At 49.5% G+C, this 6,000-nt stretch overlaps 1 protein-coding gene across 1 annotated transcript in view; it reads left to right on the top strand.

Moving 5' to 3' along the window:
• The first annotated feature begins 438 nt into the window (after positions 1–438).
• PCGF5 (polycomb group ring finger 5) overlaps positions 439–6,000 on the top strand; it is a 102,942-nt gene continuing 97,380 nt past the window's right edge. The window contains exon 1 of the mRNA XM_074339397.2: positions 439–575. The gene's annotated coding sequence lies outside the window, so the exon portion shown is untranslated. The remainder of the gene's footprint in view (positions 576–6,000) is intronic.

Below are 6,000 nucleotides of genomic sequence, written 5' to 3'. Positions count from 1 at the left end.
TGAATGATACGAAGTCTCCAGCCTCAGAAGTTTCCAATTTCTCCTTGCCAAGGTCGGGTCACTACAGGTGGGTAATTGCGAGCCCTGGGCCAACGTGTGGCTCCACGGCTGCCCCACCACCACCCCCAGCAGCCGCTGCGGGTCGTCCCCTCCAGGCCCGGGCTCTGCCGGTGGCCGTACCGGGCAGGGCGCTCCCGGAGTTGCGCGGCGGCTGTTCGAGGAGGCCGGGCAGGCGGCGGCGAGAGGCTGTGCCCCAGTTTGTGGCCAATCAGGGAGTGCGGGCTGTGCCCCGAGCCGGGCAGCAATGCGTAAACAAACCCACGGCAACTCCTCCGCCCCCTCGGCGCGCTCGCCTTGCGCCCGCCGCCGCCGCCGCCGCTGCCGCCGCCTGCTCTGCTCTCCTCGCGCCCGCCCGCCCCGCCGGCCCAGCCCCCCGCCCCGCGCCACTCGCACCCCCGCCGCCCCGCCCCGCCCCCGCCGACGCGGGCTCCCTCACCTACCGCCCCACGCGCGCGCGCGCTCGCGCACCACGCGCCCCGCGCCGCCCGCCAGGATCGTGGCCTCTCGAGAGCAAGGTAAGGGCGATGCGCGGGGACCCGGGCGGCTTCCCCACCCGGCGCGGCCCGGGGAAGTTTCTGGCGTCGCTGTTTTCCGCCGGGCCAGGGGAGGCCCCCGGCGCCGAGCAAGCCTAGTGGGCGGGAGGGGACGGCCCGGCGCCCGGGGGTCACAAGTTGCCCAACCTGACATTGGTGCTGGCTGGCGGGCTGCGCGGCTGGGCGGGCGGCGCGCGGGGAGGGGCGGGCGGCGCGGCGGGGCCGGGCGCGGTGCGGACGAGGGAGGGCCTCGAGGAACTTTCTCCTCCCCAGAGGGGCTCCTTCCAGCCCTGGCCGCGGCCCCGCCACGGGAGCAGCCGGCTCCCTGGCTGGAGAAAGACCATGAAATGTGTTTGAAGAAGCTGACGCAGTTGGTGACGCTCGCAGCTTTCAGACGGGGACCGGCCACAGCAGCGCCTTCTCCGAGTAGGGACGAGCCGAGTCGGCGCTCGGGCCCTTCCCCCCGCCCGGGAGCCGCGCGCCCCGGCGCCTAGTTCGGGGGCCGTGGGCTGGGGGCGCGAGCATCTGGTCCCGACTGGGGGACAGGCCCCGGCAGCGCGCGTCGCTTCCGTTTTGATTCGCTCGGGTTATTATATAAGATGTCACGGAGAGGAAAGGGGCTAGCGGGAGGCGCGTTGGCGAGCAAGCGTCGGCCTGCCGCGAGTGGCGGGAGGGGCAGGAGGCAGGGCTGGGCGGGGACCCACCTGTGCGCCCTCCGCGCCCCCTGCGGGCGCGGCCAGGGCGCTTGCCGGGGTGAAGTGGGGGTGGGGTCCGGAGGGGCAGACGGACGTGCCCGCCGCTCCCCTCCTGGACCCCGGAGCACTGGGGCAGCGGCCGAAACGTGCCTTTCCTCTCTGCCGCTTGGCCTGGGTCTACATGTTTCTGGCTGCAGGCGTTTGTACTTTGAAACATTTGTTTAATATTAAGGAAGCTGCGTGTGCGGCCGTCATAGTACGCCGGGAACGTGTGGCCGTGAGCTCCAGAGCGGTGAATGAATCATCGCCCCGCGGACCCAGCACCGGCACCGATGATTCATGCGGGGTACACATGCGCGCGTACTCGCCGGTTGCCTCTGACCCGGGGACAGCGGCCCTTCTGCAGCGATGACGCCTGGAGGGGCGGGGAAGAGTTAATGCAAAAGGGTGGCGGTTTATTTTTTTCGCCCCTTCCACGATTTGGGGGAACTTTGGGGGTGTCAGCCTCCCCAGATTTCCCGAAGCTTGTTTCACGTTCTTGGAAGGGTTACAATTCCACCTGGCTGCATTAATGAGTCGGTGGAGAGCTCTGATTCGCTGCAGGACTGGGTCCTGCCTGTCTCATTCAGAATTTGGATGGTGTCAAGTGAGGTATTGGGCTCAGAAAAAAATCCCTCTAGTAATTGCTTCTGCGTAAGTACCGCTGAAGTAATTAGCAAAAACTTAAAAAGTAGTGGATCTTAAAAAAAAGTAAGTGGCTCCTAGGTAGAGGAATCTTACTTAAAGATTTAGTTTTTCTTTTCTTTTAAGCCAAATCCTAATAGGAACCTGGTTCGCCATTAGTACAGAAATTTTTGATCACTGTGACCACTCTGAAAGACTAACTTGACTCCTTCCCATGCCACCCCCAACTTGAATGAGTAAGAGTGAAGTTTTCTCATCACTTAGGACTCTGCTCAGCAAGGCCTTGATTGCCTTAAGTAGCTTTTCACCCCTCACTCCAAGAACCACCCCCAGTCCTATTTCATTTTCTTCATAGCATTTCATCACTACCCGAAATGATTTTATTTAGGTATCTTGTAAGACCTGTCTCTCTGCACTAGAATGCAAGCTCCCCTCCGGCAGAGATTTTTGCCTGTGTTGTTCACTGCTGTAATTTTAGCACCTAGAACTATGCCTGACATATATTAGGCATTCAGTATTTGTTGACTAATGAATGAATAAATTCCCTTTTCCTGATTTCTTGGTGGGAATATCTTTGACAGTTGAAATTCAGTGCCTTTTGTGGGCAAGGCACTAACATGGTACAGGTGTCAGTTTTTCTTCCAATTTTTTTGATCAATTGACTTCCTCTGTGCCGTTAACTTACAGCACAAGATGTGTTTGAACATCATGTCCTAAGATGCTGAGTATGAAGAAAGATAATGTGGAGTTTTGTCAAGAAAAAGTATGTTACTGTATAAGTCAATGGATAATTAAAAATATTAGCTGTGCTAGTTGAAAAAAAGTACAAGGCATTGAAATGGAATCAGCAAAGTCAATTTCCCACTTACTATATGTTTCCACTCGTATTTAAAATACTGATATTTCTAGTCTTCTCTCCGCACTGTATGTGCACCAACCTCAAATTTACCTGCAGTTTGGGAAGGTCCACAGTAGGCAGCATTTAGTATGAAGTATTAATTTATCTAAACGAATACAAGCTTTACATCCCTGCAGAGGCCTTAACTCTTCTGTGTTGTTGATAATATTGATAACTCCACAGAAGAGTAGATAGAAATTACTTAAAATGATATTTTAAACATTAAATGCATTGTAAAGAATTACAGATATACTAGTAAGCCAATGGTATAATGGAAGAACGATTTGAACGTAGTGCTTAATACTTCCTCTTGGAGGGTAAACATTAGTAAACTTTATATTATAAATAATAATCTTTGGAGACATATTGGTCACCTTTAATCTTATAGTAGTATATTCAGAATTCTGTATCTCTGAAGTCACTGCTAAGGAGTGGGCATCCAGCAGTTTCCTTTCCATAACAGTAGCTGTGATCCCTTTCAGAAGTATAATCTCAAGAGTGAGCTCAGAGATGATAGAAATTTAAAGCTAAAAGTGACTTTGACATTTCTTGGCACAGTTCATTCCTTTTTAGCAATCCGTTTACTGAGAAAACTAAGGCATGGTGCGATTACTTGCCCAACATGCAGGGTAGGGATGAAAAACAAGGGTCCTGACTTCTTGTTGGAAGTACCTGGATTAGCAAGAGCTCCCATAGATGAGGGAAGAGTGGCTCCTACCATTAGTTGGTTGTCTGCCTCTTGCTTGTGAACTCTCAGAGAGTAAAACTATTATCTTATTTAACCTTATACCCTCCCCTGTGCCATGGGCATTTAGGGACTTAACAAATCCTTGTTGGATGTGGTTGGACAAATGTATTTTAAGTTGAAAATATACTTGAGAATTGAAAACGCAGGAAAACTTACCTGTTTTCCAGATTGAAGAAGCTTTCTGACGAGACTCAGAATGTTGGCAGTAATTAACCTTAAAACTTCAGTAATGAAGCTACTGTTTAGTGTTCATGACTCCAGGATTTCAAACAAAATGGTTTACAACTTATAAGTGTATGTATGCTAGCTAGCATAATTATTCACTGGAGAATCAGTAGGAAAGACACCTGTCACAGTGTCCAAGTAGAAAAGCCTAGACTTTATAGCCAGGTAGACTTGGGGCTGAAGCTCAGCTCTGCCCCTAACAAACAGGGCTGGCTCTCTGTAGCAAGTTACCTAACTTTTTTGAGCATTCTCTCCTCTCTAAAGTGGGGGTAACACCGCTTACCCTGAAGGATGATTTGTGAGACTGGGATAACATATGTAAAGTGCCTGGTATACATTAGGTCCTTAATAAATGGTAACAGCTATAATTATGACTTCTGATTTATGTGACCATGGGAACAGCTTCATGTCTCCAAGCTTCAGTTTTCTCAACTGGAGAATTGGTGGTTGGGATGGGAGGGGAATTAAATGATCTCTAAGATTTTGTCCATCTCTGTAGCTTAAGGGACCAATAAAGAATGCACAATTCTGCTGCAATTTTAGTTTAAATAAAATGACTCGTATTGATCTAACAAGAGGAATTGCAAAAATGGTTAGTTTCTAGGCCTTCCTAAGAATTTAATATAAAATGTTGATGATGTTAAGTACATTTTCATTATTTTATATATTCTATAATGAATACAAAGTTAACTTGAATATTTCAACTTCTCAGTTTTTATGCCTATAGGCCATCCAGATGGGTGAGAGCCATTAAAAATAGAGGAAGGTGTCGGGGCATCCTTATGAAGGGAGATGGTAAGAAGGGGTCAGAGTGTGGGGGAGAAGAATAAAAGACCAGGGTAGGGCCTTAGAAAAACCAGTATTTGCCTGCTTGGAGGGAAATATAGATAGAGGCTGATAGAATGCTGAGAAGAAAGAAGCAGAAGGAGAACAAGGAAAAGATCAAATTTTATAAAGGTGAGAAAGGAGAATTTGGAGGAGGCTGATAGGGTAGAGGGGCCGAGATGGAAGACTGGGAAAATGTCATTAGATTTGTCAATGAGACCGTTGTCAATTGCCGTTGAGGATCAGGGTCATTTGGGCAGTGGAGGCAGATGTCAGCCAGGTACCTAAGGAGTGTCAGAATGGGCAGGAAATGGAGAGAGTAAGTGTAAGCTCTGATTGGACTGTGGAAATCTAAGAGGACAAGGACTTGAGCCAATGAGAGTGCCAGTGAAACGTGCTTAAAAACAAAACCATAAAAAAAGCCCAAGAATGTTGTGGCTGTCAGCGGAGAGGAAGGAACTGAATATCAAGAGAGGAAGTGGGAGGGTAATTAATGGACCAGCCCCTCCACAAGTAGGAGGGATAGGAACAAGGTAGCGTAACTGTACATCTGGATTGCCCAGGCCAGCCTCGGTTCATACCTGTTATCCCAGTTTAATTATGAGATAATATTTGAACAGATAGTTGGACAAATAATACTTTTTTTATTTTAAAAGAAAGCCCCTTTTTGAATGATGAATTATTTGATGACCCTGGTCATCACACAGGTGTAGTTATTCATGGGACAACAGATGTGACATGGAGGGGAAAAGAAGTTAAATGAAGGCAAAGAGAAACTGAGATTTAGAGAAGAAAGTTGGAAGTGGGGAGGGAGGGTGGCTGCATATGAAATGGGTTGATTTCCTTCTATTGGGGAAAAACCAGATAACAGGAGGCCAGTTGATTTGCTGAAAGTAAGTAGGGAATTAGGGGGAAAGTTGGGAGGTGGAGGAGAGTGGGAAGGGTTTGGAACAGCTATGGATCTGAGTGAGACACGGAGCCAATCATGATGAGGGCCCAACAAGTTGCTAAAAGGCCTTAGCCTTGGATAGAATGGATCTTCCCTGTATTTATGACTTTCTCCAGCAATGCTCAGACAGTTGGAAGTGGAGATGGTGTGAGTATCATGGAAACGGCCAACTCCATGGGGGTTCTCAGTTAAGTAGGAAGGCAAGTGAAACTAGAGTGTTGAGGGCCTGGGAGAAGGAGCAGGAGATGTGAGATTATCATGTATAGTGGCTGGTTCGGCAGGAACAAAGGAAAGAGAAATGGGAAGGTGGAGGGGTGGTTCTGGGGCTAGTGCGAAGGGTATGAAGAAATTTGGGAGTAGCTTATCATCACTGAGGGATCAGT

This window comes from Rhinolophus sinicus, chromosome 15 (assembly GCF_057876585.1).
Source record: "Rhinolophus sinicus isolate RSI-liver-muscle chromosome 15, RSI-T2T, whole genome shotgun sequence".
Classification (NCBI taxonomy): Eukaryota; Metazoa; Chordata; class Mammalia; order Chiroptera; family Rhinolophidae; genus Rhinolophus; species Rhinolophus sinicus.
This window is presented reverse-complemented; position numbering and strand designations above follow the sequence as displayed.